The 26,870-nt window shown below is 40.7% G+C and overlaps 1 long non-coding RNA gene across 1 annotated transcript in view; it reads left to right on the top strand.

The window, feature by feature from the left end:
• Positions 1 to 21,845, top strand: part of LOC123975379 — a 24,127-nt gene extending 2,282 nt beyond the window's left edge. The window contains exons 2-3 of the long non-coding RNA XR_006826044.1: positions 3,427 to 3,623; positions 20,635 to 21,845. This is a non-coding gene — a long non-coding RNA (uncharacterized LOC123975379). The remainder of the gene's footprint in view (positions 1 to 3,426; positions 3,624 to 20,634) is intronic.
• The last annotated feature ends 5,025 nt before the right edge of the window (positions 21,846 to 26,870 follow it).

The raw sequence follows: 26,870 nt of genomic DNA, 5'->3' as shown, positions 1-26,870 counted from the left end.
CATGCGGTCAGGGCACAGATCTCACCCTACATACGCCAACAAACAACCCACAATTCCCTTCAGTAGGGTTGACTTTCCATGAGCATATTTGCCCAGCATTTTGCCAACCGCTTCTGGTGAGAGAGACAGCAAACATGTCCCTATCCACTGTGGACCTCCTGTAAACCAAAGACTGAAAAACGCATAACAAAAGGAGGGGAAAAGAGCATTCAGAAAGATAAAGAAAAGTAGGTTGAAGTTTGAAAGCATGGAAGTTGAAAAAGAAAGAATAAATAGACTGTTTCTCCACTGATACTGATACCAGTGGCGTACCCACTTACAGCTGAAGAGTAAAATAGCACAAACACAAATAGGAAGAACAGTAATCCAAACATTTCTAGTTATTGAAAGATCTTTTGTTTATGAGCAAGAAAAACTGAGTTGTGTCCAAATGATGATCAATGTGGGTTTGTAGCTCCTTCCCTTCCTGTGGTTTCTCTGTGGACACACTTCAGTACAGTCAAAGGAGTCAAAAGCCAGCAGGCATGCGGGATGAAGTCGTGGCCCACTGCGAGTCTTGCCCTGGGGAAGTGTTGGACAAAACCCACCTCTAACACCTGACACCTCACTGTGAATGATCCTCTAAAGAGTGCACATCCTCCTCACCCAGGCCAAATCAACTGAGCCATTTACACACTCAACTCTGAGATGATTTAATGGGTTTGCCTTTCCTTGTTTTGCTATCCTTGTGTGAGCTATATTGAGTATCGTATCTTCAAATTGTAGGCTTTTTTATGAAGCTAGGTCATTTCACTGTAACTCACTTGAAGCTATTTCAGATTTGCGTTCACGGTTCAAGGTCAGATTTAGGCTAGATTCAACTGAGAGTAGGACTTATGAGTTTAAGCCTTAAGGTAATGTATGATGGTCCTCATACTCATAGTATGTTCTTGCTGAATTTGAGGCTTATTACACATCTTGTGGTCTTGGATTCACAAGTTGAATTTATAGTTTCCAACACATAAAAAGAGAATGAAAACTTTTTTTTTACATTTACATCAAGAAAAGGAAATTAGTCCATTACGGGATGACATTAGTCACTTGGAAACTCAAGCTACGTTTGTCATCCAACAAAATGACATCATGAGAAAGCACCTGCTTGTAGGACACAAAACACACTGCGTGCCCAGGAAACAGCTGCCCATCTATTGTTGTCTGGAGTTTTGGTTTATGGACAACATGAACCTCTCAACAATGCCAAGTCCCTGCAGATGACAATGGTCTAAGTAAGAGGCAGAGTGAAGGGCATGCAGTGTTAAATGAAGTGCAATGTCAGCCTTTTACTTGTTTTTATTGGGCAGTCAGGAGGATGGTGCAGCTCTGTTGGGGGCTGCAGTAAAAGAGGAGGGAGGATTCTTTCACACTTAGGTGTCTATCCTGTTATCAGACCCACTCACAAGGATGGAAGTGTCCAGCAGTGGCAGTAACAGGGTCTGTGCACGCACGGCTTGTATCCCTGTGATGCTTCTCTGAGTGGGCACTGAGCAGTAGTTGGGATGCAGAGAGTTTTAAAATTTCTTCTGGTAGAGCTTCATCACCCACTAAAGAAGACAAGTTAACCTGGGAAATAGGAGTCAGTTTGGATATTCTGATAAATGTCAAGTGTGGAATCCAACATTTTTCCTATGAAAGTGGTTATACCAACTGTGTTTATATACTGGTATATACTAATATGCAGTTTGCAACAAGAAAACACAACACCAACAGGACTACATTTTTATAAAAGTAAGGAAACTTCCTTTTCCTGTAATATCTGCTTGCTATCAAACAATGTTTAAACCTTTGAATGGTTGAGTTTAGGCCCTCACAGCATTTGGTTAAGGTGAAGGAAAGAGCAAGGTATTTGTTTGATATTGAAAAAGTCCACAGTGACATGAGACACAACGTGTTTATTGACTGAAACTATGATATTTCCCTAACTATAACCAAACTGATTTTGTTGTCTAAACGTAACCACAAGTTGTATTCAGGATGCAAACCCTGGTGTCTGTTGTCAGAGTCTTGTGCTTTGTACGCCCACCATCCTCCAAGACCACTTCCCTACGAATTCTATACTTTACATAAATGCAATTTGTGTTATACACTCAGTTACTTGATTTGCTCCATTATGTTTGCAAAGAAACCGAGCAGCGAAAAAAATTCTCCTAATCTGTCAGTGTACCAAATACATGAATCACAGTATACAGGATTCAATCAGACAATTACAGGAACAATTACATTTAAATTACAAATTAAGCCACATTACTAATAACACACTTTCATGATATAACTATTATCAGTGACTATATTATATTATATTATGTGACTTTTAAAAAAATATAATTTATCCCCTCACCTCACTTTAATCTAGACTGTGGTGAAATAAATATTGCAAAAACAATTCTCTCAAAAACAGATACAGATAATCAGACTGATGGTCCTGACTAAGAAATTTCCCCATCTTTATTGATGGGATTAACCAATAAGACTACGATCAACCCAGTAATCCTGTATGTATTCCAACCTAACCTGTGCATGCAGAGAAAAGCCTGCACTAGCCTGTACCTCATATTTAACTGCTTAACGTAATCCTACAAGAGGAACATTTATTTACATTCAGTGGACTCAAACTTGACAGCAGAACAATGACTTCAGCTGTACTGGTGAATGTTGATGCTAAACAGAACATACAAAAGCAAAACACCGGATGTTGCTCTATTAAGGCATTACTCTTTTCTGTACTGAGGGAGGCACTGTTGGATTTGTTGGATCATCAAGAGTCATTTCTAAAATGATGATTCAGCTCTGAGAAAAAGGTCAGCCTTTTAAACAGCTGTCAAAAGTAACATGGCAGACATAAGTAATCTTGCAGGTTTGTTCAAAACTAAAAACAACAGAAACAATGTAAATATAGAATAAGACTTGCATCAGCAGTTCTTCATTTCACATACCTCGATGTATTGAGACAGGTCATTAAATAGAAAGAAGAATACAGTTTGCTTTGAAAATCTTAGCTTTTAAAACCATTCAGCCCAGGATTAAATGTGTTTTCAGCCAGAAACCTGGAATAAAAAATTGCTCACAGTGCTTATTTATGCACACAATGACGAAGCTGGTCCGCTAATCCAGTGCCACAGGTGCACAAATACCTGTGTAAGCAGAGTTAATACTGATAAAAGCTCTTGGAAGAAGAAAAAAGGATCAAGGAAAAGTTCCCACACTTTAACTGTTTTGTTTCTCTCTCTGTGTCCTTTCTTTTTTTTCCAGCCCTACCAAAATGTAAAGCAGTGTGCCAGCCATGAATGAAAAAAAATGATAGGGGAGGGAAAAATAATAGACTACAGAAAAACCAACATTGACTCGTGTAACTCGACTGTTGGTGAGAGTTTTTGTTTGGTGTTCATTCAGACAGCGGGCGGCTGGGGGCCCCTCCCTGAGGCAGCACCGGTTCCCAGGTAGAGAGAGGAGAGATGGGAGGAGAGTTCCCACCACACTCCTAACCGTTCTCACCGCAGCTCATTGGTCGCTTGTTGCGTCATCGCTGAAACACGACACTCCAACAGCAGTGCAGGCAGGTGTATGTGGCTGCAGGGCAGAAGGCGCAGGTATGTGTGTGTGTGCGTGTGTGTGTGTGTGTGTGTGTGTGTGTGTGTGTGTGTGTGTGTGTGTGTGTGTGTGTATGACAGACACGAGGACAAAGCGATGTGCAAAGAGGGTGACGAGCAAGTTTCACTCAGCCTTCTCATACCTTAAGACTCTCAAGGTATGATGTGTGAGGCGTCGTTGAGCACCTTGTGTGTATGTGTTTGGGAGCAATACCTCAGCTTGCCTTTGTTTAGCAGCTGCTCTATGAACCTGAAGACAGGTGTACACAAACAATGGATATTTTGCCAATACATAGGCAAATTAGCCTCTTAAATCAAATGATGGTGGTTCCCACACAATCCTTTCCACAATCACTGTTGTCTTAGAAGAGAGCTGGGAAAGAAAATTACTAAGTTGGCATTGTGACTTAAGTCTCACTTGAGTCCAAGTCACATGTCTATACAGATCTGCTCACGGTCATTCCTTTAATTATGTTTTGAAAACAACAGAAAACAGTTGAAAAACAGTTAAGAACTGCCCTGCAGAAGTGGCATTAAGTGCTCAGTTTTGTCTTTTTTTTGGTTAATGTAGACAGCAAATATTTGAAAATGATTTGAAAATGCCAGTGTGGTTAGAAACCTTTGTCACGTAAGTGTTTTCTTATTCTTCCGCAATGATTTGGAATGGAGAAAACAGGTTGACAGTGTGAGGCTAAAGTTCAAATACTCCACTCACAAAATGTGAAAGAGTTTGTCAAGGTTTCATTTCTTGTATTGATCAGAATCATTTTACGAGTCTGACTGTTACCGGTGAATCATTTTTCTGTTTCTTTGACGTCCCAGGCTAAATATTCTGTGTATGAACTGAAATGTATTTATAGTATATTTTTTCATGTACGCGGAGGCTTCCCTGGAAAGCCACTGTATAATTTGAACACTAATTATATATATATATATATATATATTATATATATATATATATATATATGTGTGTGTATATATATATTTAACCCTTTAGAAAATTGTGTGACTTCAGGGCAAGGTGTGAGGTTCAACAAGTCAGTCATGCGTAATCTCAGTTGAGGCTAGTGTTTGTTTCTGAATGAAGAACAGGTATACCAAGATATGAGAGAACTTGCTCTGCACCTGGAAAGTCATGAACTCCTGGGTAGCTTCCTGAAGGATATCACTTCAGCAGCGCACAGTGCCAGCTGACTTCCTGGTGTGGGTTTCGACAAGACATGTTTCTCATGCTTGAGGCCAACAGGTCCTCACCTAGAGACATGTTTACTGTCACCTCAGTCTGACTGACAAGGAGCAATAACAGGTGAATGTTTAACCATTCACTCTTTCCTCACTCAAGTTAAATAAAAGGACTTTTTTTGACTAAAGATTTTCAAACTGTTGCGTTTTTCATGGCTTCCTTTGTGGTGGGAACCTGCCTGGAGCTGGTCTCAGATTTGCACAGCACAATTACTCTGCTACACTTTTCAATATTTTTAGTGTTACTGAATTGCAATCCAATGTTATTGACTCAAAAGGGAACTCCACTACTGCATATGTGAAAAAAAGTTGTATTGTGGCTCCAGAGGGAGCTGTTCAAAATCTGATAAGTCGCCTCAAGTAGTATCACAAAATAGTGTGGAGTGTGGGGTTGAGAAGAGCTATAGAGAACTGAGCTCACCTGATCTCTGTAGCCCGCTCCTCATCTCTGCTTGAGGATAGTGGCTTGAAGCTACATTAGTCGCTACTAGCATAACACATCCGTGTTGCGTTTTGAGGAAGGAAGAAGAATGTGTGGACCAAAAAAGATGATATCTCTGGTTCTGCTGCATCGGCTTTGAATCTGTTTTTCTTTTAACTGTCAATCGTGAGTCCAACAATGTTATAGGAGTGCAATGCTAAATCTGTGCAGTGCTGTTTTAAGGAGACACATAGACATGTTCATGCACACAGTCTGAGTGTACAATTATACTGTGTGTACACACATGCACACTGCAAGTTGTTGACCCTGGTTTCTACACTGTATGAGTGTGTTCTATAGTGAAGCTTTTGTCACTACTCTCAAGTCATGTCCACTGTCTACACTGAAACAACGTATTTGTTTTTAGCTTTGTTGGCTGTTGGCAAAAAATGCTATGGATTTTTTGGACCATTTTTATATGTATCAAAGTAAAGTTCTATTCTGCCATCCCTGACTTAGTTTCACAACACCAGCCCAATATTTTCACTCTGGTCGTTGTGGTCCGGCAGGGCTCAATAGCCATTTGCTTAGGATGGAATGGGCTGTAGAAGAGAAGATCGGCACGTCTCTATTCTTTCAGACATCAACAGAATGCCTTGCTTCACTTGAATGGATAAACATACCTTATTAGGCTGATACCGGGCTTTCCTTATGATTTTCAGACTAGAAAGAACATTGTGGGTGATCTCATATTGCTCCTAAGATATCCACCTAAAAGTGGGACACCCAGATCATCTGTTCTGCCCCACCTCACTTTCCATGACCAGTAAATATGGTGTTTGGTTATAGCTGGAAACAAGTTCTTCTTGACTCATTTTTCTCCTTGTGTTTAATCTAGACAACTGAACCCTCTCACTTCCTGGATTCACCATTTAATTTATTTAGGACACCTGTGGACAAATACTAAAAACAGTGCATCTGGTGCTTGTGCATAATTGTATGTTGCAGTTCCAATGCTCTTGCTATGTCCATATTAAATAAAATAAACTTAACTTAAACCTGCAGTGCAGAACATTTGCCTTCCACTTCTGAAAGTGAGAGCAATTACACAGCTCTGTTACCACGTGCTTATGACATATAGGCTCTGCCATACTGAGTTGCTCAGCTCTGGCAAACCGATCATTGCTGGTTGGCATAGCATGGGAATGTTGCGTCAGACAATAGATTTAAAAACTCCTGTATACTTTGAATACAGAGATTTACCTGGTGGTGATAGGCTTAATCAGCATGGTTTGAACTCATTTGGCAAGGGCTTGAATGTAATGGACGTTCATTTATATGTATAAGGTCTCGCACTCCTTTACCACCTATAACATGTCATTAATAAAATAAAACTCAAGCCCCTCTAAATACTAAAGCTACGAACATAGTTGTGAAATATTAGTGTATGTATGTGTGTGGGTGTGTGAATGAACAATTAAGTGTGTGTGTGTGTGTGTGTGCGCGCGTGAGCGAGCGCGCGTGCCTCTGGCTTCTGCCTCTGTCTGTTAATGTGTGTCAGTCTGCAAGCGAGGCAATGAGCCCGGCTGTGTGCCTGCTGGAGCTGCGCGTGTGTGAGTGTGTGTGTGTGTGTGTGTGTGTGTGTGTGTGTGTGTGAATGTGTGGCTGCTGACGGGACCTGTCACTATCAGGCCCACACATCTCTGGCACTGTCTGTGTTGACACTCTGCCCGAGGGGGAACGAGTCTGCAGAGGTTGAGGAGAGCAGCGGTTTCCCACGGCTGCTGCTCTCAGCCTCAGCCCTGCCTCTGCATTCCAGGGCTGCCAGCGCTCTGTAAATGTTTGGACAGCCTTGAACAAATAACACACCTTGAAAGGCACAAGCACAGGCCCTCTCTCCCTCTCTGCACACCCCTTCTCTTCATCCGCCTCCTTAAGCTCACATCGCGAATACCCCCCAACCCACCCAAACCACAAATCTACCTCCCTCGCAGCTACCCGCCAGGCTACTGCCACTCTTCGACTTTCCCAGCTTTGCTCTCATGCGCAAATAAACACCAACCTGTACGGTTTTACTGTTGTACACTTGCATATATAAACATGCAGACACTCACCTGTGTTTATGTAAATACAGTCACATACCTATTATTTTGTAACTGTTTTAACTTTGCAGGATTATCTATACACACACAAACACAGGGCTAGAGGAGTACTTTTTTTTGTAATGAAAAGTAAATTTTTTTCACAGATGCCCCCTGACATGCATATAATGGATCCCAGATGCATTTTGAGCGTATACAGTAGTTTCTGGTATATAGCCCCTGTGTTTAGAATATTGGTGTGATTATAGTGTCCTTCAAATTATTCTGACAGCACTACATTTTTGTTAATGGAAAAATTTGTTTCAATCCCTGGCCTGGCCGGGCCCACTTGGCAGTGTTCATGGGTGGAAAGCCAGAGTTTGTGCCCAGCATCAGACCTGTAATTAATGTTTGTCTTTTTATTAACTGTAACCACAATCTTTCCCTTACTCTAGCAAAGTGTTTAAGCTAGCCATACCTTAAGCATAACCATGACCTTTTCCCAACCTCATCCATGCTATAGTTGCCATGAACACATATTGCAGAAAGAGAGAATTTCAAAAACGTTGGCATTGGATGTAAACCGTCTAATATTGATGTTCTTTTCTGGTGATAAGGTTGGAAGGATCCTGACTTTACTACAGTACTGGTGACTCCTACTGGTTTCTCAGTCTACACAGTCAGTAGCACAACAGTGGGAGTACGCAGAAACAAGGACTGCTGCAGGAAGAATTGCCTTTTCAAAACATGGAGAAACAAAGGAGGCAAAAGTGGTTACACAGGGCCCTCCTCAGTCTTTCCTATTGTAAATTATAATTTGTACTTTTGAAGGTATAAATGACATGAATACAAAAATGTATACCGTGCGTGCTTAGGTATAAATGTGCTCTACAAGTCACCTCATAAAACCTGAATCATCAACACCTTCGTATTAAATATAAAAAAACAAAAAAGTTTCCATGAGGAACAACAATAATCAGTCATAAAGGTACCAAGGAGAAACAGTCTACTCTTGCAATGTTTAAGCTTAAAACCCTTTACATTACATTCATATATTTTATGTAATGTTCATGTTCACATAGAGGTCAAAGGCTACACTGGAGTAGAAAAGAGCATTTAAATTCTGTCTATTATGAATATTAGCAAGAGTATGTGGTGCTTGATCTGCTAAGGGAGACAAGTTTGAAGTGCAGCGTGCAGATGTTTTGATATACACATCCACCCCCAACAATCCCTCAACACACGCAGTGTTTACATGGCCTCCAAACCACAACCAAAACTTCCTGCCAAAGAGGGGTTGTGAACATGACAGTTAGTTTGGTTTAATCATAATCACAAAAATACACTTTGATAAAGCAAGAAATAATGACTGCGTGTTCCCAAAAGTCTTCATAATACACACTGGTGATTAAGACATCCAAGATACTGTGAAGCAAAACATCCATGTCATTAGGATAAATGTCTGCACAATGTAGCCAATTGTGAGCAAGACCCTCCCTCATACAGTATGTGAACAGCACATTCATCGGGCAACAAGGCTTGATGAGCAATAACATGGCACGATAATAGCGGTGCTGACCCAGTATAAATTCCCACACAACCACCCACACGTGCTCCCTGATGTCTGCCAACAGCTGTGGAATCTGGAGTTCCTTGCTCATAGTAAATCCCACGAAACATAACGCAGGACAACTTCCCCTGCACTCCTAGGGCAGCAGCCACTGAAACGCGGCTCTGTTTTCATTGTCGGGAGGCCTCGGGGTACATATTTCTATAATTTGGCTTTTATGCTCAGCAGTTTTGCAGCTGTGATGACATTTGGGTGTCGCCCCCATGTTTCTCACGGTCTTGCTGCCAGCGCTGCTCTGGCCGCTGGTCGTCAGCCAAGACTGAGGTCTATGTGTCAGCTCCCACTTCTTGTGTACACATGCACACTAAACGAAGGTGCTTTTGAAAAAACTATATTCCTGGCAATCGAGTTAAACCATGGTGGACTTTTTTTTTCTCAGGGTCAGTTTTCAAAACTGTACCTCAGTGGAATCAGGGGAAGGAAGGGTGTCAGAATTAGAGCAAGCGAATGGGTCATATAACTGAAAATGTTGATGTTTTTACCTCTGACATTTAAGCTTCTGTCAGCGTTAAACTTCTTAAAAAACACGCAGCCTGTTAGGGCTCTTTAGCTTTGTCTTCCATTTACATGGTAAAACATTATATGTGTCATTTGTATATTACTTCTACAATGTTCTCTTCTCAAATTATACAAGTGTAGTACAACATATTTATTGTATTTAAGGAGGGAGAAATTTTAGTTCACTTCACAAACAAAATCAATACGCTGATGGAAGGCAAATATTCTTCACAAAAGTTGCCTTATAGACAAGAATAACTTGTAAAACTTGCAAATAGTAGTTTGGGCCTAGTCTACACATCATTAGCACATCGGGGTAGCAATGGGGCAGTGTATAAGACACATGCCATTGGTGTCAGAGACCCGGGTTCGATTCACACTGCGACACATCCACCAATGTGTGCCTGAGCAAAACACTTAATCCCAGAGGAGTGCCTCTGATATATATGTGTATATATATATATATATATATATATATATATAGCAATTGTAATAATAGCGTGAATAAAAGCGTCAGCTGAATGAGTAAATGTAATCAAGATATCAAACACAATTGTATGTTGCCATGTAAATATTTGTTAAGGCTATATTTGAGCTTCATGTGGAGTGATATCCATCTTGGCCTTAATTTAAACCAAATGAGATGACCTAGACTATTTAATGTCTAATTTTAGCTTAATATTGTTGTGGACAGTAGCCCAATAAACAGCATATGTGGACCCCGATTGTTGGTGGGATTGGCTTTACCAAACACTGAATGAAACCAGTAAAATACAACTACGTGAAGGCAGAGCTATTGTTTCTCCAAGAGGCATCCCCACTGCTTTTACTTGAGTGCAAGATGTAAACTGTGTTACTCCAAATAATAATCTGTCTGGTCTTCCTCAATAAACAAGCATTCTCAAATGGTTTCCTGGTTGGGAGGGACCAGTGAGTATGGAGGGAGCAGGTTTGGGTCTCAGGGGAGTGGTAATGGTGGGTGTTCCCTATGGTCGCCCTTGCTTGTTCTCAGCTGTCCTCCCGGAAACCTCGGCCCAGCTGCTGCCTATTACGCCAGGAATGTATCCTTGGGTCAGATGCCAGGAGTGTGGTGGCACATTAATAACACAGGGACCACTGGCCCAGGCCACTTGTGAGTTATTAACATGGCACACTAAAATCCTTCCCATGCCCCTCAGCTACCCCTCCCTTAACCGCCCACTCTGAAAGCAGCTGCTGGACTCTCGGTTTTCCAGAGTCAGGGAGCAGGGAGTGTGTCCGCATGTGTGTGTGGGTGTGTGTGTCTCAGGGTGGGGAGTTTATGGGGTCATGGTATTTGATTAATTGGTCAGATATGCATACCAACGGTTCCTGTTTTGTCTGTCACAGTTTAGACTGATTTGTCTAATCGCTCGAAACAGCTGGAACTTTATGTATGAGCAAAACGGTAGAAACATTATCAGTTATCAACAGTCTGGGGCACAATTTGTCTGCAAAAAAAGTCAGTTAATCAATCCACCAATCAGTGTATTGATTAGTTATTTTATATTTGCTGTCCATATGAGAAAAAGATAAAAGATAGATGGGGAAAAAAGATGTGAATTACTCAGTATTTCAGACAAAGATTGTATTAAAGCGGCAGACCAGACAGACAGCAACAGGAACAATATGAATCGCACAAACTTGCAGTAGAGATGGAAAAAACCTTTGATTGACGTGATGTGGTTGTGAATGAAACTAAACATTTAGAGACACTGCACTTCACTTCCTGCACCATCAAAAGTAACGGAAGCTCTGAAGTGCCTTTGAAATGTCCAAAGACGAAAAGTAATTGCTCTCATTTTTCTTGGCCATCTTTTTGAGAGTGCACCCAGTATGTAGTCTCAGGTTGAATGTACATCACAGATGTTAAAAGTTCATTTATTTTCCCTGATCACCCAAATGTGAAACATTTTCATCTTTGTTTGAACCGGCCTGATTGGCAGAATTTAAAGACTCCACTCATGTGGCTGTGTATGAGCCAGAGAGTGTGTTACCAGGCCCAAAGGCTTGCAGACTGCAGTTTTTCTTTACATATTCAGGCAGTGAGCACCTGGGAGGATCATTTTGGCCCTAATGATATGGCCTGACAACAAAATAACCCAAAAGGTACTTGAGGAAGTTTTTTGGAGTCTGGGCCTAATTACAACATGGGACAAAAAAATTAAACCGCCCTGCACTTAATTGGCTTCTTTTCTTTCATGGTCCTATACATGGCCATTCAAACATGAGATGGAGGCAAACAAAACCCTTGCTCTCTCCTTGACCCAAAACACTCCTCTAATTGCCACTGCATGGTCAGCTACAGCTGTAGCTGGACTACCCTATAGAAGAGTGCCTGAAAACTCCACACAGCACTATAAGATAAACATTCAATGCTTTATCAGGGGGAAAGAAATAAAATAATGTAATTATTTATGTACTTTAGAATTATAGACTTATTACCTGGGGCTTATATTTGCTACGACATTGTATCTACTTGGGTATCAGATAGGCAAGCTTTGCCAACAACAAAATAGGTGCAAAAAGAGTCAGATGACAGGAAAGTGGTTGGTACACTTTCATGCGAGTCAGACCACTTCCCTGATGCAGTAAGTACTGCAAGCAGGTCTTTTTTGCGATTACTCATTTGATCTGGCCATGTGCAACAAATTCACAACAATACTCACGTTGAAAACATTCACGTGTATCCCCACCTACAAAGGTCACTGGTGCAGCAACGTTTGCCTTGTCCTCAGAAATGCATGGTTTCTCTGCACTCTCTGGTTAAGTTTTACACTGGCTTCACACGTCTGCTCTCGGGGTCATGACCCAGCACAGTCACACACATGTGGCATCTGCACATGCCAGAGCACTGTTCCGCCGTCAAGACGACTGATAGGACATGTGCAGACAGACAAGGGCAAAGAAACAGCATGACTTCCACGTATCAGGTGGACGACGTTTGGAGTCTTACGACTGGCTATTAGAAAATTAACCAAGACAATTTTTACCAAATTTTATCATGAGGGGGCTGGATGAAAGATTTAACAGTGAATGAAAGAAAATAAAATAATTAAAATAGAACTGTTTTGTGGTACTTGTATCTGTGAATCTCTATGAGAGGACATTCAACACTCAGTTACTCATTCAGCTTAGATGAATACCATTCACAGACATACAAGTGGAAGAGCTGTTAGTGGTTATGTGTGTGTGTCTGTCTGTGTCTGATTGTGGCCACCATGTGGGACCCTCTTTTCACTCTCTTCCCCTCGCACGGCTGCTTCTAATCTCTGACCCCCATCAATAAGATGCATTCAGAGTCCATCAAACAGACGAGCTGCTGCACAGGCCGCCGTGCTCCGCTGAGGGGAGAGCCATGGGAAACGCTCTCTTAATTGCCCCCCAAACCTTTTTAAAGAATATTAAGCTGCATTAGCTGACCATGAGCCTTTCTTCGTTGGGCTTTCTTCTAGAGAGGGCTACAGCAGCCCACTCAGGCAACAGACCATTAAACGTGACAGGTCTTTGTGAAGAACAGAGCGACAAACTCCCAGGAAAGTGCAGCTAGCAAACCCGGCTTAAATAAAGAGGAGGCTAACAGGTTAGCTAGTCTTGTGTCTGGTTTGTATCAAGCTCTCTGTGCTGCCGCCTGACTTGCTCCAACAGCCTTAGATCTATTAGCGGCTATTAAGCATCCCAGAAGAGTGAGTCTACACTGCTAGAAATAACTCTGGCAGGGTAGATCCAAACAGACACATTATAGGAGGATTAGAGGTAAGATTTTCTAGCTTCAGTGATGTCATTGCTGCGCTCCTATGCATCCTCATCGGTACAACATATTTTATTTTGTGGAAAACACCTTCAGTAACAACATAATATTCCTAAAGTCTTATTCAGTGTATTAAATGGCCATTTCACCCAAATTACAATTTTTTTCTTACTTACCACTGTTGTTGTCTAGCCATGGCAAAAAGTTTGGTCTAATTTGTCAAGGATTTGAGATACCTGTCTCTGTTGCCACGCCAAAATAATGATGAATGATGAGATGAATGTAATTACCTAACATTAAAAGGAAAAAAAATCTGTAGTTACATCTCTTTAAATGGCAATGGTCCTGATTACTCTCCGAGACAGACATCTCAAATTCTGGACAAATGGACAAATTACAGTAAAGCAATCTGAATGGCTAGATACCACTAACGGGCAGGTGAGTGACCATAAGTAATAATAAGTAAAGAATTTTTGTAAAGTAAATAAAAATTGTGTTAACAACACTGATATTCTTTCAAACCTATAGATGGTATAATGTATTTCACAGATATGATATGCTAAAACTATGGGGTTACTGTGTTCAAAGTGTTCAGGTGGGAGGATACTGTACACATGCACTCGCATACATGAATGCGTGCAAAAATATACAAAAGAGAAATTATTCACAGTAATTTTTTAACCAATCTCTGCCAAGAAAACAACAAAAATGCCAAAGCACAGTGGACAGACAATGTTGTGCATAATTGACTTCAGTCAATCTTAAAACGTGCAGGCTGCAGTTACAATTAAAACCTTTGCTGATCAAAGATTTAGACGAAAACATTTTTCTTGAGTTGAGTGAGTTGTATTATTCCAGGTCCTCGTCCCAGTTATTCCCAAGGGCATGGCTATATTGGCCATCACATTAGCCACATTAAGAGGACATTATGAGCTTGGATGGGGTGAACCATGTGTTAAGGTGTTGTGCTCAGGCCTGAACTCGCCTCATAGCTCGGAGTGACACCAGGGGATTTAGAGGGAACGGCCCAGCATTCATGGGGGTTTCACTCTTATCTGAGGGGTCAAGTCATGTCTGAGGCAAATTATTTATATTTAGCAGATGAGGACAATAAAAGACCAACAGCCAGATAAGCATAAAACTCATAAAAAAGGAATGAGTTCATGAGAAAGCTGTCATCATTTCGAAGGAGGTAATGACCATTTGTGGCTAAAAATTACCTTCATGTTTTGCCAGAGAGTAGTAGATAAAACTGTCTGGAACAAAATCCAACTAAGAAAAAAAAAACTATTGAATTTTTGCTCAGTAAAATTGGCTTAGAAAGCTCATTCTAATTCCTTCAGCTTAAACACATAACCAGTGACTTAAACACATTTACTTCCCACCAGATGTAGGAGCGACTGCTCTTTTACAAATAGAAAAGCAAAATTTCTTCCTTCGTTTCACTTGTTCTGTGTCTAAACTGACCTTGTGACATCATTACTCAAAAAAACAAACAAACGTGGTTCCCTTCTTGGGTTCTAAGAATGCCATATGTTTGGGCCCTCCATTAATCACAAGCAGTTAGGCGCTAAATAGGCACATCCTAAATGAGGATGAGATCGCCTCCCCTCCTCCCTCACGCAACCAACCACCGCAGTTCATATCAGCCCTCTGAAAAGGGATTCATCACCTTGTCATCCTTTTCTAATAAAATGCTATGAGGCTGAATTTTAGTGTAGGCTGATGGGATTGGAATGAATGTGTGTGTTTGTGTGTGTCTATGATGCAGAGCGAGTGAGCGCCGATGGTCAGGAGTGGGCGGGCTCTTCTTGTTGACCACACAAAGCCGTTGCTGTGCAATCAGCGCAGTGTAAAATCGCCACTCTGTGGCCCTCACAAAAGCTCACAAAGCAGGGGGCTGGTGGCTGGGGCGGGAGTGCGGCGACACAGCTGTGAGCAGAGTCTACACATCCCTGCTCAATATGGGCCCTCCTCATATCTGTAGCAACTTGGCCCCTGCTTCCGCAAGGTCCTGGGACAATGGAGGCCCTCGGCAGACCCCTTTGTTGCAAACTTTTTTAAAGTTCCTTTTTAGCCTAAATCTTAAATATTTCATTAGGCCTCCTTCGCCCCACTCCTTTTCTTTCACTACCATTTTGAAGAGCATCGCCAGGACCTCTACTCTTAAACCCCCTTTTGCTTTAGTGACGCCCCGAAGACAACAAAGGATTTCTTCCAAAACAGTTTGGAACCTGCTGTTACTCATAAACAACTAGTGTTTTAAAAATAAACAGATGAAAAGACATGCACCATGTTATATCTCTTGTAAATTTAGAAAAAGCGTAACAGAAGTTCAAGTTAACACTTTACAGCCTCCCAGCATTCAGCACACACCTTAGTTACATAACATAAACACATAACATTTAGAATATGTATATATTGTGTTATGTTTTTATTCAGCTAAATGCTTTATTCTATTCAGATCTTTTATTGCATTCGTGTTTTATGTTTTTATCTGAATGCTTTTATGTTTTGTGTGACGTTTTGTCAGTTTTACATACTGCTCCTAAAGAAGCGTTTTTTTTTTCATTTCAGCTGTAATTTATTACAATTTAAATAGCAAATAAACTTTAAGAACTTTAAACTTGAATTCACCAAAAGCATTCTGATTCTGGTGCTCCTCCCAAGATGAACTCTGATACATGTGATATTTTATGCCAACCTACATCCACGGATGAATCATTTAGTCTGATGGGCTATTGTTGCTAAATGATGTAGTGAATTTCTGTATATCAAAATATAGGTAATTAGATTTACAATCTACTACTAACACTTAACATACATCTAATTAAAATTACGGATGACAGATTCAATCCCTAAAATGAGTTTATTTGAATGAGTTGAATTGTTATATAAGGTTATCAGCAGTAGATCATTGCGTGATCATTGAGTGTTTGAGTACACTGAGTCTGATAATAAAAGTTGAATAATGGAACTTTATTGAAATTCAAATATATTCATGACATATGGTCACATTAACAACATTGAGTGCCATTATTAAGTGTTAAGTCACAAACTGCTCGGGGTATAGGAGGGCCACACATAAATGCCATGTATGGAAGAGGTGACCAAACACTCCCATCCAAATATTAAACACTTGTTAATAACTTTTCGGCCTTGCAGCAGAACTTCTGTCACGATGGATAAATAGGGCTGAAAAGGTCTTTATGCTAAGCCTAAACTGGCGTCATTGGACTAAGTAACAAAGAGAAGCTTTTGTTAAAAAAAGAAGAGAGAGGGGATGATTTATCCAACACTTTAAGGGAACCTAATGAATAATTCAGTGTTATCATTCAACTTGATGCCGATTATTATTTTTTCTTCTTTCTTCACACGTGAGGGACTCCGGCAGATAAGGGGTATCATGCAGGGGCACGTAGGGGGAAGTAATGCGCACACAAGGACAATACAAGAGGGCTGCAGCTCAGTCACTCCGCTGTCAGCTTGATAAATATAATGTGTCACCAATTAAAAACTCATTGCCATTCTTTAATTCAGCCAAGGCCTTGTTAACCGCTGCCCAGCAGGGAGGCTGCCAGAGTAGCCACTGCGACCAGCACCACCATAATAGAGGCCCCTGTTTTCCCATCCTTTTGAAACCATGGCCCTTCCCTTTGGCATGTAAATAAGACATTCATTCGGCAGCACTTTTCCGATGACCATCGATGTCTTTGATTTTCATCTTTTTTTCCTCTGGGAAAACAAAGAATTCTATAGTTTCAGATTTTTATTCAAAAAAACCTTTTTGGGCCTTTCTTTGGGAGCATTCTCATGGTAATCATGTTGACTCAACTTTGTGCAACGTGGCTATACAACGCATATGAACCCTAGCAGGAGTCCATTACAGAAATACTATTTAGCAAGCTGTTTCTGTGAGAAAGTCAAACGTTTAAGGGGCTTTTTGTGCCGGTCGGGGACAAGGGTCCCGGAGGAGCAGCAGGAGTCCTTTAGAAACTGCAGTGAAACTAAAGGCCTCTCAGGTCTGAGATGCTTCCCAGCTGAAGTCAAAAGTGTTGAAATGCAGAAAAGAAGGTTTTCTTTTACAATGTCCAACTCCCTGTCAACCATGACTGCATTTAGCAACTTTCTTCTCTAACACTGGATAAGTGGATGTCACTAACCTTTCCAAACATATCCACCCAGACACAAAAACAAATGATTTTCATTGAAGAATAATTCCATCAACATAAGACACATATTCTTGCTCTACAGAAATATACAACTGCAGCAACACACACAAGAGACAAATCCTCCACATTAGACAACAAAAAATGCTGTATGTCATTTCTGTCATGTCTTTCTTGACCAACACTTACAAGCGTTTCCTTATCTGACGCCTCTCATAAGGAAAGATCATGGTTTGGGTTAAAATCAGGTTTGACATGACATGGTTAAAATAATAAAGGTTTATGTGTAACTTTCACAAAATCCTTGTTACTAATGACACCGGTGGCCGTTAACTTAACTGCAGTCAGCCTCCTGTTGCAGTCCATAAGCTTGAGAGAGCATCATCCTGGGTATTGGCAAAAACAATGACGTGACATACACTAGACTGAACACTGAATGCTGGAAAATAAATTTCAACCATATTTAGATTAAAGTTACTATCTGTAATATTCCTATATTTTATTTTGACCATTGTTGCAGCCAAGCCACAGCCTTGCATCCTTCATCCTCCATAGGCTGTTATAGGCAACCGAGACAGTTGGAGAGTGTCTCATTTTTAAAGTTCCATTACAAAGAGTTTATTACACGTAAATGTCTTCACGTTCTTACATATGGCACCTTTAAGGTTGGGGAATGATTATGGTAGAATGGGAGCCAGAGCCTTCAGCTTTCAAGCTTTGCTCCTGTGGAATCAGGTCCCAGTTTGGGTTTGGGAGGTATACAAGAGTAGGCTTAAGACTTTCCTCTTTGATAAAGCTTATAGTTAGGGCTGGCTCAGGTGAGCCCTGAACCTTAGTTATGCTACTACAGGCCTAGACTGCCAGAAGACTTATTATGATGCACTGAGCTGTTCTCTCCTCCTCTCCCTTAATGCATGTTACTAACTCGACTTCTTCTCTCTCCCGTAGTTTTGCGCTTTCTCGTCTCTTCTTTTTTCGCTTTCTACAGGTGTTTCTGTTCAAGGTTTCTACCTGCTAAAAGGGAGTTTTCCTTGCCTGTGTCTCCAAATGTTCACTCATGGTGGTACTTGTTGGGTCTGTTGATAAAATTATAAAGAGTACAGTCTAGACCTGCTATATGAAAAGCGCAATGAGATAACTTTGTTATGAATTGGCGCTATATAAATAAAATTGAATTGATGAATGGTCATGGTGGACGTCGTTAGGAAACAGGAAATGAACAGAGGTCTGCGCATTAAAATCCAACATCATCTGACTTCCAACTTTTCTTCCAGACAAGAGTCATAATTCCTACGGCCGCTAGGGCACTTTGTCACTTGTAAGCACTTGTCGTTTGTTGGAATTTGCTGAACAGACTGATGCTGTTGTTTTTCTTGGGAGGACTTACTCATAGTAAAACATAGCTGAAGTTGAAAATGTATGGATTTTATGTGCTTAATCTTAAATCACTTCCTTTAAGGTAATAAGATTAGCCACAAAGTTTAGAGCTAGCTATTCCTATGTAAGAGTATTAGTTGGACTTTAGAGATCAGAAAGGGGAGAGTCTGCTTCTCTTTCCAGGTGTCTACACTGTTTGTTGAGTCACTCATTGAGTCAGATTTCCTTACTCCACACACCTTTGGTGTGACACACTGTCCTCAGCGGTGGGAAAGAATCCAAATTTGGAAACATTTAGAAGTGCTGAAATGTAGGAATTCAGAGGTCATGCTACTTATAATTCCCAATCTCTCAATGTCCCTCATCAAGCCCATTTGAACAGTAATGTTGGAATGCAAAATATTCCATTCAACACACAATGAGTCGGGTCATCCTGCACACATTAAAGCCCAGAGTAGAATATAAAAAGAATGAAGCATGAACATCTGAATGAGCTCAAGTCTCCCTCTTCAGCCCCCTACGTCCCACCACCTATCCCCCTCCTCCTCCTCCTCCTCTCTGCCCGCTCATTATCCCTGTCACACGGGACCAGGGCCCACTTGGCACAGTCTTGTGGACTTAATTGAATTAGACATACCCGCTTGTTTAGGCATTGTGTGGTGGCATGAGAATCTCCCAGCCATCTCCATGAAGGCAGAAGAAAAGAGAGGCATCGGCAACACTTGTCGGAAGATCTGAGAGTCGTAGATTCTCAGGGATAGAGGGGCCGCCGCGAAACATTGGACCACCAGTCCCTCATTGTGCCCCGGCTCAGTGCCAAGTGCAGAGTGGGACTTGTCCATGGGTGTCACTTCATTGAACCCTGAGGTGTGGCAGAATCCTGGCATTTAATAAACTCTAAAACCCCCTTTGAACATATTATTCAATGACTGGATTTGACACTGGTCAATAAATAGTTAAGGAATATTTATTCTGAAATGCTGCACCGATGTGGTTTGTATTTAGATGTTGCTTCCAAATGACTCTGTCAGCTTGAGCTTCTTTTCTCTTATCTCTGTTATAATAGGAAAAATTCAAAGATCTCACTCAGGATCACTGAGTAAGTTGAGATGAACTTGAGTGACAGTTGTAACGCCAATATTATTATATTAATAATATATTATATTTGGTTAATTTTTTTTACTGTGAAAAATCCCATCCATAAACGCCTGCACCATGGAAACAAATGAAGGTAAATTAAGGAGAACTGAAATCATTTCAGAGAATTTTAGCATTTTTTTATGTTAAAATAGTCCATACAGACCATCTGTTGTTTTGCTTGTAGGTCATTCAATGCAGCTCTTGACACCAGCAACAGCACTCAGTGTGCCAGCTTAACCCTCTGACTCCTTTTCCAGCCACAGTCTTGGAGCTGACTTTAAAGTCAAGAGTCAGTCACTTTGTGATTAGAGATTTTTTCTCTTTCTTTTTTTGCTTAAAAATGGAAAGAAACCTCTTCTAATGTGATTGCCCTTTTCCATTTATCCAGACAGGGTTTAAATGGAGGTGCTACAAGGGGATGCCTAGGCGCTGTAACTACATAACGTTAACCTCCCTAACCCCAGGGGTCAGGGCCAGATTGACACCATAACCCACAACCCTGATCCTCCTTCAGTCTCTTTAGGGGTGCACCCGGCCAGCAGTAATGCGGCCCGCACTTTATTCATTTGGAGATCAGCCAAGCTGAAAAGATAAGCTCTGAATAATTGCAGCCCTCGGACCAGGGAGAATCTGATGGGATCTTCGGGTCTTTAACTTTTTCTCCCTCTCTTTGTACCCTCTTAGAACTGGAGGACACCCCTTGTTAGATTCAGGCAGCCAGATGGGCAGGAGAGGAGTGACATGAACTGTGGTGCTTTAGAGAGAGGGATGACTGGCTGTAGGGACCTGTCACTCACGTGCAGGGGGAGTCAATGTGGAGCTTAATGAATCCTCCACAGCCACCAGTGGACAAGACGAAGCTCTGTGTGGACACCAGACTGCCAGACAGTACACCATCCTGCCTCCTTTTCACTCTTTTTTTCAGTCTTTGCCTCTCTCATGGCCACCACTTTCATCCTGGTAAAGTTTAAGAAACACTTTTTATGTAGTTCCCAAGCAGTTAATTTTATTTTCTGCCTTCACTTGATGGTTTTCATTTTAAAAGGAAGACATGTCCAAATTTCAAGGAAAACATCTTTGATTTAAAACATGTACATTTCATAAAATAACAAATACAGTTTTACACAAGGTGTTCCTGGATGGCATACGAGATGTTTACAACAAACTGTTGAGCTGTGGTGCCACATAAATATCCCCTTGAGACATGAGATAATTCATTAATAGAGTGGTCATATCTCTCTGGGAGGCGGGACACTGGTAACAATAACACATGAAAATGAGACAGTTTGCTACTGTGGCTGCTGTAGTTAATCATCCCTCTGTCAAATTAGCCTCCAGCCCTGCATGGAGGACAGCACAGCAGATAGACAGGGCATCGTTAGCTGCACTGTGCAACAAAGGCCTAGCAATGGGGAGGCTGCAGCTATACTGGTAATGTCAGGTCCCAGGTCAGCTTGGTCCAGAGCCAGTGGAAGCCCATGCTGCGCTCTGCCTGTCCGGTGTTGTCATAACAGAGCAGTTGTACTGTATGAGGCCACGAGGAAAGACAAGACCGGCTGCACCCTCCTGAAGACAGGCAGAACAACAGGACCACACACTCGTTTCTCATTAACATCAGCCAAAGTATTGTTCTTTTTTTTCTTCCCTTTCACATGTTCTGATACGGACCTACTCAGAGTAACAGAATAAGCGTAATGTAGCTTAAATTACTCTGCCATGGGGTGTCTGGGAAAGTTACTTCCAACATGTAATCAGTTTCAGATTACACATTGCTTCTTTGTATTAGCTTTGTGAATTTATCCATTGTGATAACTTGGCATAGATAATCCCAGTAAATGAAAAATCTAATCCCTTGTCATTTGTTTCTCTGTAATACTGAAAGTTGTCTACTTGTTTTTCCACTACACAAAATATTGACCATTACTGCACATAATTACTGTTGTCTACTCAAATGAATAAAAGTTGTAACTCTTATTACAGTGTTCTTTCCAAATCTCTTACAGTAATATGTATATAATAGTAATTACAGAATACAGGAATCCACCTCGCCTAATGATTGCTGATTAAATGCAAGCAAAGTAATCTGAATGTGTGTGTTGACGAGCTGGACAGCAATCATTAGCAGTGTTCATTCTGGAGACTTGTCCTCCAGCCATTTTCCCCCTTTGTTGGCTTGTACTTTGACAGAGGCCAGGCATTGTGAAACAAAATAATCCTGATTATTACAATAACATCAGACACTGCACGAGACCTCGCACTGAATCAAATGTCAGGCTCGAACAAATCTCCAGACATCAAGTCAAACACAATATTTTCTCTGCCCAATCACAAGGGCACATTGCTTCCTGTCCTGGAGACAGTGTTACCCAGTGGCTTCTTGTTTTCCATAAACCTTGTTTCCTGTGTTACAGGGCATTTTAATGGAGAAAAAACAATAATACATGAAGCACTCACTCATGCCATGTTTACAGTATTAGTAACAGAAATAGTTTTCAGCAAGACAGAGCAGAGAACATTGGTGTAACTTGAACAGGAAATTTGATTATTGGAAATTTGAGAAACAGCTTTTTAACCATCTGGTAATTAATGTGTGGCAGAGACATTTTGATAAAAATTGATTTATGGTACTGTGTGTTCATCACTAGCAGATAAGTATCATCTACAGCTGGACTGTCATAAATATACTGTTAATATTGGAATGGGACGTACGTCTTAATTCATTACTAAATTATATATAACAAAATTATAAAGAAGCACAGAGGTCAAAGAAAAAATATAAATACAATTAATTGTACACCACTGTTACACAGCAATATTGTTTTACTGGGTCTATAAATTTGATTATCTTGTGTGAACATTTTACTACCAAAATTGTCATAGATAAAATGATTTTCCGAGTATGTCAAATCAAAGTTTTTAAAGTGTCCTTTATCTCCTTTAACCATCTGACTTAGAGTGTGCAATGAATAAACTATGTGCAGACAGCTGAGTGGTCCAATATTATAAATCAATAACAGTTTGTAATTCTCTTCATTTAAACAAAGGGTAAACGAATAAAAACCCATTAAGATGACGTGAATTGGAAAACAAACTGTTTAATTTGTGTCTGCTGTTTGAAAGGGGCTTTCCGTTCGTGGGCCTGGGGGCAGACCAAATTTACATCTGATTGGAGTTTAATGGGCCATGGCTGCTTTTAATGCACAGTCACCATGGTGACCAAGCTTTTCTCAAGATTTTCAACAGACTAAAATGTCCTTTTTTTTGTCCATTTGAAATGTGTCATGCGAGCCAAATTGGGCTGGGGCTTGTATGTATCAATTTGTTTCTGTTGCGGGGCCCACACTTGCCCTGCAATGAATATATGGGCCATTGAATACCGACACACAATGGCCACAGCTGATGCGGTTGCCACAGAGACACGCCCACACAAAGGGTCGGAATGATGACATATGGTCCAAACCTGTCCAGTCGGTGGACCCCCAATAGGCTGACTGCATTGATGGACAAAACCTTGCGTTATCCATTTATCTGTGCCTACTCATTTCATGGTAAGATAAACTTTTTATAAAGTTTCCACAGCCCATGCACAAGAAGTAAACGACTGGTGAAAAAGCCACCATGTAAAGTGGGGGGAATTCGTCATTAAGTGATTAACAAAGGCTCCTTTACCACCTGCTTCTACATTAATACGGACATTAAAGGCCCCTCTTTTTGTTTAAGGTGAAAGAGAAGAAATGCAGGAAAAAAACATTAACTGAAAGCCATAATAGAATGAAGCATATGTCAGTAATTTCAACATCTACTGACCCCAAACTCTTCACATGTATGTGACTTTTTATTTCTGTTGCTGCTGGATTTATTGTACGACTTCCTTTGAAAGGAATTTGTTTTTTGCTCAAGCATGTTTTTAGGATTATTATAGGTTAGGTTTATTTACTTAGTTGTATTTTAATTGTCAGATCCAGAATTTGGAACATTTGAAATTATAAATAAGTTATAACTTTTTCAAGAGATCTAGCAGAACTGTCCACCTAAAGTAAATAATTACATGATTCAGTTGTTATTATCCCGGGCTGCCATTGAAAATGTGTGAAAACTAGGTAGCAGGCAAACAGAGAAATTGAAACAGCTAAATAAAATGTAAAAATGGTTGCAACAGCCAGCTCCTGCCAAGGGGTAATGGAAATCCAAACTTGATCAAGCTCACTGAAAAAAAGACACCATGCCCAAACATTAACAGTTCCAAGACCATTATGTCTTGAATGAAAAAAATCTTTAAAATGTATGTAATTAATATTATTAAATAACAATAACATTTTAATGTTATGATCTAATGAGGACTCAGTGGTTCTATTTTTTTCTTTCTTTCTTCTTTCTTTCTTCTCTTTTAGCCCAAATGTGCTATTCATACAAGAGTCCTCAAAACTATGATAAAACACAAAGATAATCAGCACTGTGATATCAACACAGACAAGCCAATTGTTTGAGGGGAAAGTCCTCAGAGAACAGGCGTGTGGGTAGAGGAGGCCTAATTCCATTAGGAAAGATAAGCAGTGTGTGAACAAGACATTTAAGAGTTGACCTGATTCATTACTCACCACTGAAATATGTGATGATGTCATTACAGGCTTTGTATGGTGGGAGGCTGTATGGGGTCAACCCTTCACTTAAGGCAGTGCAGATGCTCTACTTTTAGCACAATAGAAACATGGAAGCAATTCCTTTAATTTGAGTACTTAAGGTATACAAATATGAAATGTTAATTTAAAGTACTCTAGTACTATTAAAGTAATTCATCAAACAATACTGTCAAACATTCTCTAGTTCCAGCTTCTGAGATGTGCAGATGTTCTGCTTTTCTCTGATATTGATGGAAGTTGGCTATTATTTGATTTAAGGACACCGCCCTGAGCTCAGGGAAATATTTTACATACATGAAATTAGTTAACTTAGCATAGTTAATTGAAAAATAGCCAACAGAACAGCAGATAATGTAACGGATTGTTAGTTGCAGCCCTAAATTCCGAGATCTACAGTGTAAAGTTTAAGTCATTTTCTTTCATATTTTTACTAGCCAAGCTAGTGACGTAGGTCTCAGGCAATGTTGGTCAGTCCACCTCTTTGGTCGAGACTGATATATTCCTCATATGTTGACGACCTTGGTGGTCGCCCTGACTTTTCCTCTAGTGCTAACATGACGTTGTGGTTAAGTATGGGATATTATTGGGTAGTTTCAAGACTTCTTCTGACAGTATTATGTTCATTTTGTAAATTATGGTCTCGTTTTGAGTTAAAAGCAGGATATGCTTTAGGTTGTGGCTACCTTGTGACTGACAAGTCGCTACCACGGCGACCTGTCAATCAGGCGACTCGTATCCACTACACTGCACATTAAACTAGTGCTGTTGAAAATGCTCATTTAACTGCATTTAACTTGTTTTTGTGTGCTAGCGTGTCTGTAGAATCTTCCACTCTTTATACTGGTTTCAGTGAAGTAGCAGAAAATCATTTTATATATGCTCTTCCAAATCAGAGCATACACTCTAAATAATAAGACATTGGGTCAACAAAAAAACATATGTTAACGTTGTCCACTACAATTTTTAAGTTAAGACTGCTGGCAGAATTATATTAGTTCAAAGCAATGTTTTGAGTATGGTGAATTACCTTTTAGGCCACAATAAAACACATTTCTAAGTAACATGAACTTAATAATTAAGTTGATCCTCGCAAGAGTTAAGGTGTGTGTTAGCGAGTTATCTTTAGTATTTCATCTCATCTGAATCATAGCCAGCTAACTGGCTAACGTAGCTACTTGTAGTTTATAAACGTAGCTAGCCTACATGCTAACCGTAGCGGTGGCTAATGGGTAATCCCATATTAAGTTAGCTTGCCAAGACGTTTTCCCTGGCTGCCTGGCCACCTATTACTCCCACATTTAAGCCTACTCAATCAGTGACAGGCTACAGCTACTAGCTAACTTTACCTCGGCACACAGACTGTACTATCAACACTGCTCAAATTTCAGAATAAGGACTTCCAGATTTCGGTACAGTAGGCTATCACCAACCGAATCCTAAGAGAATGCAAATATGTGTAATTAAGCATAAAACGACTTACCATTCAACACATTACGCTTCAATGAGTTTCAGCTGTGGCCCTGTGGTCACTCGTCTGCCTTGAACATGCCCTCACATGCAAGAGAAGGAAACTGTGGGCGGTTTAAACGGCAACAAATTATATTTTATGTTAACAGAACTTAAAATTAAATTTTTTTTTGATTGACTGAAAATGTTAAACTCTGATAAGTCATGATAGTACACTGCTCAGAAAAATAAACGGAACACTTAAACAACACAATGTAACTCCAAGTCATTCACACTCCTGTGAAATCAAACTGTCCACTTAGGAAGCAACACTGATTGACAATCAATTTCACATGCTGTTGTGCAAATGGAATAGACAACAGGTGGAAATTATAGGCAATTAGCAAGACACCCCCAATACAGGAGTGGTTCTGCAGGGGGTGACCACAGACCACTTCTCTGTTCCTATGCTTCGTGGCTGATGTTTTGGTCACTTTTGAATGCTGGCGGTGCTTTCACTCTAGTGGTAGCATGAGACAGAGTCTACAACCCACACAAGTGGCTCAGGTAGTGCAGCTCATCCAGGATAGCACATCAATGCAAGCTGTGGCAAGAAGGTTTGCTGTGTCAGTCAGCGTAGTGTCCAGAGCATGGAGGTGCTACCAGGAGACAGCCCAGTACATCAGGAGATGTGGAGGAGGCTGTAGGAGGGCAACAACCCAGCAGCAGGACCGCCACCTCCGCCTTTGTGCAAGGAGGAGCAGGAGGAGCACTGCCAGAGCCCTGCAAAATGACCTCCAGCAGGCCACAAATGTGCATGTGTCTGCTCAAACG

Source organism: Micropterus dolomieu, linkage group LG08 (assembly GCF_021292245.1).
Source record: "Micropterus dolomieu isolate WLL.071019.BEF.003 ecotype Adirondacks linkage group LG08, ASM2129224v1, whole genome shotgun sequence".
NCBI lineage: Eukaryota > Metazoa > Chordata > Actinopteri > Centrarchiformes > Centrarchidae > Micropterus > Micropterus dolomieu.
Note: the sequence above shows the minus strand (reverse complement) of the source record. Positions and strands in the feature narration are given on the sequence as shown.